This window comes from Agelaius phoeniceus, chromosome Z (genome assembly GCF_051311805.1).
Source record: "Agelaius phoeniceus isolate bAgePho1 chromosome Z, bAgePho1.hap1, whole genome shotgun sequence".
NCBI lineage: Eukaryota > Metazoa > Chordata > Aves > Passeriformes > Icteridae > Agelaius > Agelaius phoeniceus.
Window position 1 is genome coordinate 64453125 of NC_135303.1, and position 14707 is coordinate 64467831.

The 14707-nt window shown below is 33.5% G+C and overlaps 1 protein-coding gene across 46 annotated transcripts in view; it reads left to right on the plus strand.

Moving 5' to 3' along the window:
- PTPRD (protein tyrosine phosphatase receptor type D) overlaps positions 1–14707 on the plus strand; it is a 1163353-nt gene that overhangs the window by 298344 nt on the left and 850302 nt on the right. The window lies entirely within an intron of this gene.

Genomic DNA, 14707 nt, shown 5'->3' on the forward strand with positions numbered 1-14707 from the left:
ATCAAATGATAGTCCCTGATTTTAATATATGCTGAAGGTCAAGGTTTATATTTTAGCAGCTTTCCTATGTGATGACAAAATTTGACAAGGTCTAATTGGTTGTGATTTGTCTTTTAATCTTGTAATCTCTTATTATTGTTCCATTTATATGTGTGAAGATAACAGAATTTAGAGGCATATTGAACTGACATTTCCCTTAGACATGGGAAAAACGAAATTGTATGTACTGATGACATTTCTCTGGATTGATTCAAGTCATAAATAAGGGCAAGAAAAAAAGCTTAGCTTCTGTCTCCCTCTTTTTTAGTGCTTTGAATAGGCAGGTAGTGAGTAGGGGCAACAGTTCTTGTTACCAGTTTTGGAGCTGTTATTTACATGGTATTGTCTGGAGGGTATGAAACTCTGTTTACTGTTTCTTCATCAATAATGAGTCTAAAAAGTTATATATAGACAAAAAAGGAAACTGATTCCCTTTAAACATGACAAAAATTCTGTTTGCAGTTCTTAAACTAAGGCCTGTTAATATATTAAAGTTAAGTCTTGAAAACTTTTACGTAAGTTCAAAAGCATCTTCTGAATGTTTATGTAAATAACATATTCTTAAAATTCTTTGAAACAAGAACATTTATGAAGATAGAATTGTAAGTACTTTTTCATATTTATAAGTGCAGAATTTGCTGATGGTTAATGTAGTGTACGTGCAATACACATACAAACCACTCAATAAATGAAGCAATCCCAGAGCTGACCAAACAGAGATGGCATGTGAATATAGTAACATGAATATCATTGCATGTGGAATCCTGACATCTTCTCTATTTTTATGATTCCTGTGGAGTGAAACTACTCTTCTTTTTATGCAAATGTGAAATTCAGGTGAGAAAAAGGACTTAATTTCCCCAATGTGTTATAGGAAATACATGGAAGTCCAGGGAAATAAATACTTTTCCAGATCCTACATTAGGATTTTGGAAATGAAGCTGCCCTTTGTGCAGGGCTGTCAGTAATACAGGAAACAAGCAGTCCATTTTCACTTTCACATACAAATATTTGTATTTAAAAAGGCAACAATTTTTCAAAACTATTTATAGCATTGGGAATACTGCTATTTTTTCATCATATTCTACACACTGGTGTTACAAGAAATGTGTCATATATCTCTATTTCATATGATGTTATCATATGAAAGATCACACATTTCACACATCTTATCATATGAATTTTTATCCCCAACTGAGCTCTGGGATGAGGCATGTTTGTTTATGTGTGATATGAATTTGGGCAGATTCTATCTGTTGATGCTAAGTTGATCTCAGTAGAGCTTTGTGCAGACATTCAAGCTGACTATTTTCATGCAAAGTTATTTGCCTTGTGTTGAACATTAAAGTTGCAGCTAAAACTGTTCAGTCATGTCCTAGGGGAAGCTTGGATAAAATATCTTGTTATGTCCATTATTTTTTAAAAAGTATACAGCTTTTACTCAAGATAAACTATTGCTTCTTTCACTAGAAATCAGAGTAATTATTGACAAGACCATAGTTTACTTCAATTTCTAGCAAAGATTGCCACATGTTGCAAGGTGATTTGCCTCTGGGAATATCTTTTTACATATTCTTTATAAAAAATTAGAAGTTGTTGTCTGCATGGAGGATACCCCAATATCTCATGACTCCTACATCTGATTATGTAGTCTATTTGCCTGTAGGCTGACTAAGTCTTATTAAGTGTGAAAAGGTATCAATTTAATATGTAAAAAATAATTTATTAGTAGTATAATTGAAATATTGAAAGTCTAAATAAAATACTATTGCCAGATCAGATGTTATTATTATGCATAAGGAAAGAAAGTAAGTTTGCTGATGAGACCAAACTGAGATGTGCTGTTGACTCTTGGGCAACAAGAAGGGCAACAAGAAGGTTTGCAGAGGGATCTGGGTAGGTTGGAGCAGTACTGCATCCCACAATTTACAAGGATTTTAATATCTTCTAATATATCTAGAGGAGAGCAACAAAGCTCATGAAAAAGCTGGGAAACATGTCCTGCGAAGAATAGCTAAGGATTTTGCCTTGTCCAGTTTGTAGGAAAAGAGGCTCAGAGGTGACTTAATTTCTCTCTGCAGCTTCCTGAGGAGAGGTGGAGATGAAGGTTCTGACTCTTTTCTCTGGGATCCAATAATAAGACAAGTGGGGATGGTTTCAAACTGTGACAGGGGAATTTCAGACTGGATGTTAGGAAGCAATTTTTTATCTAGAGAGTGGTCAAATCCTGGAAAGCAGAGTGGTGGTTGATGTTGTGTCAGTATTTAGAGGTGTTTGGACAATGCCCTTAGCAACAGGCTTCAACTTTGGATCAGCCTTGAAGTGGCTAAGGAGTTGAAGTAGATGTTTGTAGACCCCTTCTAACTAAAGTATTTTATTCTGCTCTAAAGAATAAACAAAAGATATATTACTAGAGGATATCTCTCCATAATCACCATAGAATTATAAAACACCAGATTAGAAGGGGCCCTCAGAGATCATCTGGTCCAAACTTTCTTGTCAAAAGCATGGTCTAGACAAGATTGAGTAGCACCCGGTCCATCTGAATTTTAAGTGTCCAACACTGTAGAATCTACCATTTCCCTGGAGAGAATACTCAGAAGTCTGATTGTTTTGAAAGAAATTTCCTCTTGCATATAATCAGATTATCCCTGGAAGTAACTTGTAACCATTACCCCATCTCTTTTCCAAATGACTCCTTCTGAAAAGGGAGTCGTCAATTTCTTTGTAGTCACTCTAAATTTTCCTGAGTGGATGTTGTCAGGGCCCATCAATTTGCAGGGGTGAAGTTGCAGTAAAATTTACTCACCAATTCTTCCTTCAGTGAAGGTGGGTTTGTGTTTATTTCAACCTGGACTTTTGCTCCCTGGGTCGAGCAGTGCTGGTGCAGAGAGAGGTGAATGAAGTGCTCAGAACCTCTCCCTTTTCAGCATTTTGGTGACCTCTCTTGTTTAACAGAAGGATAGTATTTTCCTTCTGTTTCTGTTTGTCATTGAACAGTTTCTTGTAGTTTTTGATGTTTCTGGTCAATACCAGTTTTAGCCAAGCTTTTGCTTTTGTAACTGCATCTCTGCACACCTTGGAAATGCTCTTGTGTTTCTCAATGGGTCTTCATTTGTTTTGACATTTTTGTCTGATCATGGTTGTGATCAGACTCAAAAGCTTGTAGCTCAGCCAAGGGGATCTCTTGCTCTGCCTACTTCCCTTATCTTTAAAGGGGATTAACTGGTTTTTTCTTCCAGAAGTGCATTCTTGAAAAACTCTCAGTATTCACCAGCTCCTTTTTCCTCCAGGGAATCTTCCACAGAATACCTCCCAGCTGTGTTCTGAGCATGCTGAAGTTTGCTGTTCTAAAATCTTTGTCTTTAAAATCTTTAAAGTCTTGTGTGCTCCCTTCAACCCCAAGCTTCACAATACTGCTGCTAAGGCTATGACTAACCAAGGTAATTGAAAAACAGGTTTCCTTGGTTTGTGAGCAACAAGTCCAGCTGTGCCTCATTCCTTTTTGATACATCTGATTTTTGTATGAAGAAACAGTCCCATCTCAGGAACTCTCTGGATTTCATGTGAGCTGCTGTATTCTTCTTCCAACAAATGTCTGGGTGTGCCCTAAAGTGCCCTATAAGAATCAAGTTCTCTTGATCCAAAGCTTGATAAGTTCTTTATAACCATAGAGTCTCCAGTACAATCTGAACCACTTTTCTTGTCATTTACTCCCTTTGCTCCTCTACACTCTATTATGCACCCCATTTCTAAACAGCCTCTGTTTTCATGCCAGCAAGCCGTCTTCACCAAATCATTATGAAAATCCCATAGATGTTACATATAGACTTCATGTATTTGTTATTAAACTCTATTTAAAATTATGATCACAAAAAAAAAAAAAAAACAGAACTAAACAAAACAACCCCCTTCCACATGAACATACAAAAAGAGAAAAATCCCAAAGCAATCAATCAACCAAAAACCATCAAAAAACTCAACAAAACAAAACATCCAACTAAAACAAAACAGAGATGGGCAGGCCAGGAGAAAATATTATACCTAAACAAATTTAAGCACAGCTTCAGGCAGCTGAAGGCTGTTTCAGACAAAGTGAGACTGATAAGCTTAATTTATGAAAATTTGCAAAGTGACCATAATACGTGTGGTTGGCTACTGGCAGTAGTGAAGTTTTTATTTACTGCAGTGAGCATTGTTCAGTCTGTAAGTACTTGTCCTAGTCATTATTTTCCTTCTGTTTCTGCTTGTCATTGAGCAGTTTCTTGTAGTTTTTGACGTCTCTGGTCAATACCAGTTTTAGCCAAGCTTTTGTTTTTGTAACTGCATCTCTGGACTCCTTGGAAATGCTTTATTGAGAAAGAAATCATCTTCTCTATGCTGCCAGTTTTATCTATGTGATTTGTGAATATTGCAGAACAGGACTTAGTGAAAAAAATCTATCTAGCTACTCATTAAATAAGCATTATCTCTTACCTTAACTTCTTACATGTGAGACTTAAAAATGTCAGAACTGATACAAACAGAAAAATTTACTCATTTAAAGAATTTTTAAATGTTTTACTTTGCTGACATAACCACATTTACAATGAAAGGAAGTGTCACCTTCCCTTACCTCTGAAAATATGGTTTTTTATTAGGCTTTATATTTTGCATATTCTCTTCTGCAACTTTTCTCTAATTTGCTTTACTCAAATTCAGAAGTAAACATTTAAACGTAAAGAGTTGACAGTTAATTTCCTCTCAATGTAGGAGCAGACACAAAAATTGTTTAGATTTCACCTAAATTGGAATAAAACTATTATTGTTGGAATAAAATATGTACTAATTGTAGTAAAATTATTTGGATTTTCTAGAACAGAAAATAAGAGGAAACATTCTTGTCTCTATATCTCATCTCCCTCCATCTCCTTTTCACTCAAACTGTAAATTAAATAGATAATAAAATCTAAAAGTGACATCCTCAGAAAGCTATTAGGTTTCTTATTTCTTTCCTTTCTGCTATTGACTTTTATTTTCATATGTGAATGAATACATTATCCATAGCAGTATAGCTGCTGACTGAATTATTTCTAAAATAAGTCTGGTTCCTTCACTCAGGAATTTTTGCAGTAACTTACAGGAAAGAAGTGCTGAATTAATTGTTAACGTTGCAAACATACAAACAGACATTTTACAAAAACAAAACCATTCTAGATTTTATCTGCGCTCAGTCCAAACCTCCCAAGCCATTATTATTTCATGATGTATGCCCTTTCTTTTTAAATTAGTTTAAATCTAGTTTGCTGTTGTCTGTAAATAATTAGCATTCAAATAGTGTCAGTCAGATTGTCAAGCAGCCAACACGCACACAAACACATCACTGCTTATTACAGCAAAAATAATGTTTAAAACTTTAAAAGTTTTTTACTGCTTCAAAGCATTTTAGCAGTAAATACAACACCTGATCCCTCCATCTCTACATGTTTAGTGAAGTTGTGAAAAATTCAGCAATGCTCCAAAAGGGCAGCTAATGCATCTGTTTTTTTCATCTTGTGTTTGGAAGTCCCTTCTGAAATCTGTGTAAAACTTGTTCCAGACCTGGTGTGTTTCAGTTTTCCCCATGAAACTCAGTCCTTGTAGGGCAGATCACTTTAATGTTGACCTATTGTATCATCATTGAAAGAGCACGTGCAAACTGAACTTTTAGTTCACAGTGAACCACAATGGATTTCTTAGACAGATATACAGCTATTAACTTAGAATGGCAAATGTGGGCACTCATACTCAGCAAAAAGAAGACTGAGGAGTGATGATTAAATAATAGATTCATAATTACGCCTCCATTCACACATTTTGGTTTCACTGTAACCAACTCTTCAGACTGAAATTACAGTTTTTTCTCTCTTCACACCAGCTACTCTCCTCTGCTTCTCAAGGCTGCAAAGGACACATGGCCTGGAACCACCATGCATGTGAATTCATCTTAGACTCTATGTGCTTTTACGACTGTGAAAAAGTACAGGTAGCATATGTCTGTCTCCTGTCTGACCAGAAAGGCTGTACACAGGTAACTGGAAAGATAGCAGACATTCACACAAAATCATTGATAAAGTAATTAAGAAGATTCCTGCTTTTATGTAATTGTTACTTTAAATGCAATTTCCTTTTTTAGTAGGGAACACACGGAAAAAAATATGCTTCTATTAAATATGGCTGAACATAGAAGAGATGTTAGATGTATAGCTAGATGTAACTAATGAGAAGAGAATTCTTCAATTTGTATTTCCTTTGAAGTGTTTATGGTAGTCCTTGTAGAGGGCAGGAGAATCAGAGGGAATAGAACACTGGCATTCTTCCCATCCTAATGGACAGCTGGATCATGATGGACAGGTTTCCAGCAGTAGTATGACATTTCTGGAGGATTTGTGTATGACAGATGGGATACCACCTGCTGACAAATTGAAGGGGCTATATTAACATTATTGAAAAGAGGAAACTCTAAAACATGAGTAAATTAAGGGTGTCACATCTTTTGCTCCTAATATGTCAGGAAATATCAAGATTTATAAAGAGGTGAAACACAGAGGACAACTGACTCATTTGAAACTTATTCCAAAGTTTTGAATATGTAGAATGTAAAGGATATTGGAGGTATGTATAGATTATTAGGCTGGACAAAGGTCTTTAAGGACAGATTGATCATAGCTGTCACTGTTAAACAAAATATGGATACACCTGGCTCTATTACCTTCATGAAAAAGTAGCTTCCTCAACACACTTGCAGTATTGTAACTATATTACTACCTTTTTTAAGAAGTTCCCTGTCATGCAAGAGAATTTCTGTGCTTTTAGTTTCAGTTGTCATGTGAATGCATCCAGTGTAGAGTAACATTAAGCAACAAATTAAATTAATCTTAAAACTTTAGCCATTTGATTACTGAAGATCCGTAGAGGAATTAAGTGCATTTTGAATTTACCTTTTTTGCAGTATTTAAATTATTTTTAAGTGTTTATACAGAAAGGCTCCATCAGAATGACTACAGAAGGCCAGCCTGCACATATACTTTGATTATGTAAGGCATAGTTCTAAATAATAAGAATTTCTACCTTCCATGTATGATTACTGTTTTCTTTAAATACAGGTAAAAAAAACCCTCAAACATTTCTTTAAATGAGTAAAAACCATTGGTGAGGAACTAGCAGCAGCAGGTAATTTCTAAAACTGAAGGCAGTATAAATTTTAGCCCATATGAAAGAAAACAGAAAAAAAAAATTAAAAAAAACCCCGATATGTAAAAGCAATGAGGAAGACTGGCAAATAGGAAGATAAGCCTTTTGGCAAAGAAATAGAAAGTTTAAAATTTAAATATTTTGTTTTCTAGAAAATAAGTGTTCATTATTAATTCTAAGCTCCTAGAACTGCAGGCAAACTACCTCTTATTCTCCATTTTATATTCAATAGGCAAAATTTGTTCACTATTCAGTAGTGCTATGCCACATTTTGCCCATATTTCCCATAATGAATGTATCCCTCCTGTAAGAGGATTTTCACTGGAGACAGTGTTACTTGTTGCAGAACAAAGAACTTGTCAGCTCAGAAAGGATGTCCAAATTCTTTTCTATAGTATTAGGAAGAGTATTACATTTTTTTAAGGCTCCCTGCCCATGGAAGATGGGATAAGTAGCCAACCCATTAAACAGTAAAAAGGAGTGTTCTGTTTTAAGAATGAAGTCCTGCCTGTTTCAGGATTTTAAGGGTTGTAGCTGTAAACAATCTCTTGTTTCACATTACTCAAAGTTATGGCAATGAATTTTTCTTTGGTCTATCCTTTTTTCCAAGTAAATTTGTACTAAAAATAGAAATCTGTTTCAGACAACACTGAAGTTAATTTCAAGCTTTTAGTATCATTTGTAGTGCAAAGATCATAAATGCTTTGTTTTGTTTTATAGTATTTATTTATTCTTCTGTTGCTCTAAATAATTAAGATGTGTGAAAATTATAGTCACATAAGCAATAGTTCACAAACTACTGACTAATTCATTGATTACTGCTGCTTTGAAATATGACTACCATTTCTGCTGACACTTACAAGTAAGATGATTTACGGACAACACTTTCCCAATTACATTATAATGTATACCTTTATTTAAAAATCATATTACTATGTTAAACATATTAAATAGGCAATAGAATTCCTATCGCTTAGGCCCAGATATTTATGTTATAGAAATTCACAGTTATTTAAATATTTATAAAATGAGAGTTGAGAGCAGCATTTTGAAAAGCAGTTAATAATGAACAGACATCAAGGGAGCCATCATTATAACAGCAAAATGCTGTGCAATTCCAATAACTTCCCTGGTGCAGAAGCAGGCCATCAAATTTAATTAAAAGCAGTCAAAAATAAACTGAAAAATTGAACTGCAAATGCCTATCCTTTGCCAGCAGCTGAAGGCAAAGAGAAAGAAAAGGGAGAACCTTGAAAGTAGTAATGAATTGATAAGCCTTTCTGCCTGCAACTTGCAATTTGTTCTGTCAGATTTTAGTATCAGTTAAACTAGATTAATAGAACAACCACTGTCTCTCCATCTTCAATCCTATGCCCAGTCCTTTTCTTATGGGTTTTGATGGTAAATGAAAGCCTGAGAGGGTCAAAATTTAAATTAAATTTCCTTGTTTGCTGATTTCTTTTATGTAATTCTGTCATGTACATTAGTCAGACACAGGCAAAATAAAAACAATTTAGAGACAGAAATAAACATTTCTATTGAATGTGTTTTCTGGTTCTTCCAGAGAGGTTTCATATCTTTTTATCCAACAAAGGTAGATATCACCTGCAAAGTTCATCTGCCCCTACAGGCTCCCATGGGGTAATGAAAGATAAGGAGAATCATTTGCAATGTATGAGGACTAGCAAATTTATTGCTGCTTTATATGCTCAGATTAATGTGGATATATTCAAACTGTACCACAAGGACAGAACCAATTTACTTTAGATCATTTTATTTTTTATAATAATAATGTTTTAATGAAGCTAAATCTTCCCTGCTGTGACCTTATTATGTTTTTTAACATCAGTGAGAAATAGATTACATTGAATCGTAACAGAGCTCATGAAACAGCAGGAATTTGGAGGCAGAAGATCAATTATATTTTAGTGGTCAATACAGAATTAGAAGAGGCAAAACCAAGTAGATTCTGGGAAATAAACTGATGGAAAAAAAAAAGTAGATTACTTTCATGCCAATCAATATTACACACTACAATTTTTATAGGGGTTATGAAGACACAGTAATTTCCTAACACAGAAATTTCCACTCTAGTAGATATTTTAGGAGGATTGAAATTATCATAAAACAAAGCAAAATAAATAGGAAGTGTGATGTTAAAAGACTGCAAAAAATTTATGGCAATATGACTGATTATTAATTGACTCTTTGATAATAAATCAACTCATATAAAATTAAAAGAAGGGCCTAAGTTATGAAATTTTTTGCATGCCATTCAATTTTCATCAGTTATCATAATTTGAAAGGTAAATGATAATTAATTCAAAATAGGAGTTAAACTTTTCCCTTATTCTAATTCCTCTCCATCATCAGTCAAAGTTTGGGCTCCTGAGTACAGGAGTAAGCAAACTTTCAAGAAAGGTTTGCCTATAATTTGCTAGATATTGAAAAAAAAAATGCTCCTCAAATCACTTACTCTTGCTGAAATTCCTAGTTATTTTTGAAGATGTTATATTCAATTTTAGATAACCTTTACACTAAAATAATATAAAAAAACTCTCCAAAAGACATGAAAGGAGAGTCTACTACTCTCACTTATATGAAAAACTCCTTATTTTATGCATTATGTAGGAAGACTTTCTTGGATGTCATGCAAAGCAATAAGAATAGTATTCATGTACAAGACTTCCTTGTACTTCTAATATGAAGAAGGCCTGCATATTGTTAATGCATATTAATTATAATTCTTTAAACTTCTTCTGCATGATTCACAGTGAGACAGAAAATACTTACAGGCACATGGTATTACAAACAAGTGAGTGAAAGAATTACTTGATTTTCAAACCTTGAAGGGATTCTTTGCAATGAGGGTAGGATACCCCAGTACACTGTCAGCCTGATGTGGACACATTTGAGATTGCTCTGGTGCAGTCAGATGATAGAATAGTCAAAAATCTTGGAAATAAATACAGGAAATATACTAACTTCAGCCAGTCTGAATAGCATTTTTTACCTGAGGTACTCAGACTGAAGAAATATCCAGCATGATGTTAGAACTGAATCTGAAGCAAATACGTGGCAAGGTTGGTCTGTAATATTTGCTTGGCCACTAGCCCCATCTGGAAAACATGTCAGAGGATATGGATGTCCCCACATATCAGCTGCCTAAATCAGGACCTTTGAATTCTAAAGAAAGAAGTAAAATGGATACAATATGTCAGTAATCAGTGTTCTCACATTTATCCGTAAAGAGGACGTCATCTTGACTTGCACTTATGGGAATAGGCAGAGTAATTCCCTTATGACGTGACTCAGTGAAGCAGCTGCAGCTGTGTCTGTTCAATTTCTAGAAGGTTATCAAGAATTGGTTTGAGAGAAATGACTGGTGCATGCATTTTTCAGATGGTTGGAAGGTCCCTATTCTTATCAGAAGTCATTTATATCCATGAACATATAGTCAGGCTGTCACACCGATATGTGGTCACATTCAATCTGGAAAACAAAAGAGAGACTCTCAAAATCCCTCACCACTTTACAGAGTGAAATCCTAAATATAAACTTGGTATCCTTTGGCCTAGAGTGATCTTGCAAATACCTTCTCTCCTGGTGCAAGATAAGACATGAAAGGATAAAAAGGGATCACATATGCCATTCTGCTGTAAACCAAAACTCTTTTTTTGTCCAGGTGTGTTGCCAGTTCATTAAAAAAAAAAAATTCACCTTAGAGAAGACTTAAAATACTTTTGAAATTAAATCTAAACAAAACAGAAGAATACAGAGCTTATATTTGAACAACAATTCAGTATGGAAAATATTAATAGTCAATGCCTATGCAAAGATTGTACTTTTTAAGTGAATTTCAGTCTTATGTATATACCTTGATTTTGTTTCTTCAAAGAAAATGTTTGACTATGGAAACTAAGTTAGCAGTAGGGAAAGTCAGGATAAAGATAGTGGAATTCTGCTTCTGGATAACACACCTCTTTTCATAAGTAGGAAGTCTTTTGATTTTTATTTGTTTTTCCTCTTCCTCCTTCTTTTTTTTTTCTTAAATGAGAGATTTTTCTAAGCATAAATTTAAAATCAAGATCAGCTTTATCCCACAAGTCTCTGTAGTGCAAATCTGTGTCCAGAAATGCATAAAATCAATAAAATGTAAATACAACTTATAGAGAACATGTTGACTATATAACCCAGCTTTATTATCAGTGGGGTGCTGACTCTAACACAATTAAATTGATTATTAGGTACTATTCTTTAATCAAAACAGCTTTTAAGTAATTTACCATCCAGTGCAATTTCATTCTTTCTTTGATCTTCTGCTTGATCAAGGGAACTTCTTCACTTGTACCTCATAGTTAACTAAGTTCAAGTCAGCTTTTTCAATGTGATTTAATTAAAAGATATGACCGTGTTTAAAATTTATCATATTAAAGGGATTTTTTGTAATAATTTTCTAGCTGAAATATTGTTTTTTACAACTACATACTGAAATGTCACAAAAAATATTATACTCCAGTATTTTCAAATAAATTTTAAAGGTCCAAGGAAGAAACAGTCTTTTTAAAACCACTTGCATGTGTACTTTAAAGCCTAGTTCAATAATGTAGCAATAAGAATGCAAAATGATAGAAATTTTTCCCCTGGTTTATCAAAGTACTAAAAATGTTTGTAACTTAGAAAAAAAGAAAACCTGAATGTAAACAAATTTGCAAGGACAGTGGTACCTGACAGTTTTGAATGATGAGCAAATTGATTCTAGGCAGCTTTGACTTTACAAACACTAACTAATCCTTGCCTTTCCCTTGATAAGAAAATGTTTGACACATCAATTAACATATAAATAAAAAATCTCGTTGAGGATTTTTCCTTTCATGTTACTGTTTCCTTCTGTAAATGTTGAACTATTACCATACGTCACATACTGTTAAATTTCCATATTTTCAACTGAAAAATTGTTCCATTTATATTGAGCTAGTGCTAAAGACTGTCATTCAATCTGTACCTTTGCATTCCTGTTTGAAGGCTATCTATATTATGATTAATTTGTATTAGCATATGATTTTATTACCTTTGTCCACCACATTGAAGATACATTTCTGAGGCCTCAGGTTTTTATGTGGTCATTTGTCTTGTCCCTCTCTTTACACAGATTATTATTAAAGATCTTAGAAAGCATCAAGTGATTTTCTTTTCTGTGCTGCAATAATCAGTGTGACAAAAATTAGTGTGCAATAATCAATAAAAATGACTTGTTGCATGACCAAAAAAATGTACAGATGCACAGAACAGGATGCATTCTGACTTTTTCCTAGGATATTTAAAGAATTTTATTTGCAATTGCATTATCGTAGGATGTTACTATCCCAGATAATAATGAAATATATACTCTGAAATAGGTTTTTAAAAGGACTACAAGGGGAAAAGTCACTTTTTCTGTATAATAGTGCTGGAAAAATAAATTGCTATAGTTTTTAACTCATTTCTGTGTAACTGAAACCTGATTGCCTCACTTTCTACATAGTCCATACATACAACAAAGGAGTCCCAGGAAAGACATAAAATAAATACTTGTTTGGATGTTTGCTTGTGGGGTTTTTTGTAATCACAACTAATTAATAAAACCATTATTGTGACTGCATACTTTTCTCAGGATGGAAATAAATAATTTTCCAATTTACACTATTTATAAAACACATAATTATCAAGAAAAAGAACATTAATGAATATTATTAATTAATAATATTTTATTAATTTAATAGAAATTAACTTCCATTATGATTTTAGGTAGTATTTTTGCAAGGAAAAAGTAGAAAAGAAAATAATTTGTTTTTATTATTTTAATAAAGCATATAGCTTGCAGGAAATTTCAGATACTACAGTTCTTCCAGGTAAATCAATGCTTTGTCAATTTATGTGTGTTTTGTTGTATTGGCTAATATTTTCAGATCATGAATTTTCTCCATTCATGGAAGAGTACCAAATATTATTTGCTATGCTATCAAATTATCTGTGGTCTCACAGTAAATATTAATATTGTATTACATATACAGGCTTGCTATTCTGTGTTCCCAAATACTTTTTTTCAACTTGTAAACAGTAAAAGTTACTGAGGTGTTCCCAGTAGTGAGAAGAGGCGATTTTCGGTTTAGGAACAGTGGGCAAGAAGAAATAAATCTCCAACTGTGACCAGTAAATTCTTGAAAGTACTTCTTTCCAAGTTCTTTCAGATTCACTCTGCTGTGGTTCCTCAGCAGGCTTACTTGAAGTGCCTGAAGCACAGACCTGATTAAAATTGAGGAAAAACCCTTGACCTGCTATTTTCTCCCCCATCTTGAAATATTCTCTTGATAAAAAATGATTTCTAATCAAAATGGTTTAAATATTTTCTATTGTTACAGTTACTCAAAGTTTTCAGGCTCTTCCTTTGAAGGATTTGGTAAATCAATATTAGGTATAAGATTAACCCAGTTCAAAAACATTATTATAATTTAAGAGCAATTAAACTGTAGATGCATTGGTAGGAAGAGAAAAATGAAGCAGAATATTAATTCTTGAATGAATCAAAATGCTGTTAACAAATAACAGTGAGAAAGCATAATCAGTCAGTATCTTTGTCCCCCTAAACATCCACACCAGGGATTGTTGTATAAGTTTGAATAAAGATTCAGGGTGTAGTCAGTAAGGAACAGTTGAAGACTACTTGAAAAAACCAGGCTTTTTCAAATATTTGACATATTTACGCATTCATTAACACTTACCTTTGAGAACATCCAGAGAACAGACCAGGTTCCAGAAGACTGAAAAATGTTGAATATATTTTTAGGCTCTCAGAAGAAGCTGCTGAAGAATTATAGGCATTCAACAATCACTTTAGTTTTCAGAAAAACATGGGGCCAGATAATAAAATAAACTGTATTTACAAATATGGAGGAAAAAAAGTAGAAGAGAAATAGCCAACTTGAATTTATTCTAGCTATATCAAAACAATTTGATTTCCTTCTAGCGCAGGCTAACAAAACTTAGAGAGGAAGAAAATATATATGTCAGTCATTACCCAACTAAGACTTGTCATTGTCTTGTATGACAATGTTTCACAAGTCAGGTTGGGAAGCATGGAAAGATGAAAATTTATTCAGGTAATCTTACTAAAAGAATAGCTATTATCAGCTTACTGTTAAAAGATGTATAAAGTGTCATTCCCTGTGAAGTTGCCAAAAATCAAGCATAAATCAAGTTGTCATAAATCAATCTTACTCAGTTAACTAAAAATTAAAAGAAAAATTAGTTCTTACATGTTTTATGTGTTTATGAGTACAGTAGCAAATATTGAATTTAGCCTACATACATTTAAAAATTACATTTATAAATAAAGAGTTCTAGAAATACATGGTGAGGAATAACTATCTTCATACATGAAGTCCTGGCATAAGCTCTGGAGACTGACCTTTTGGAA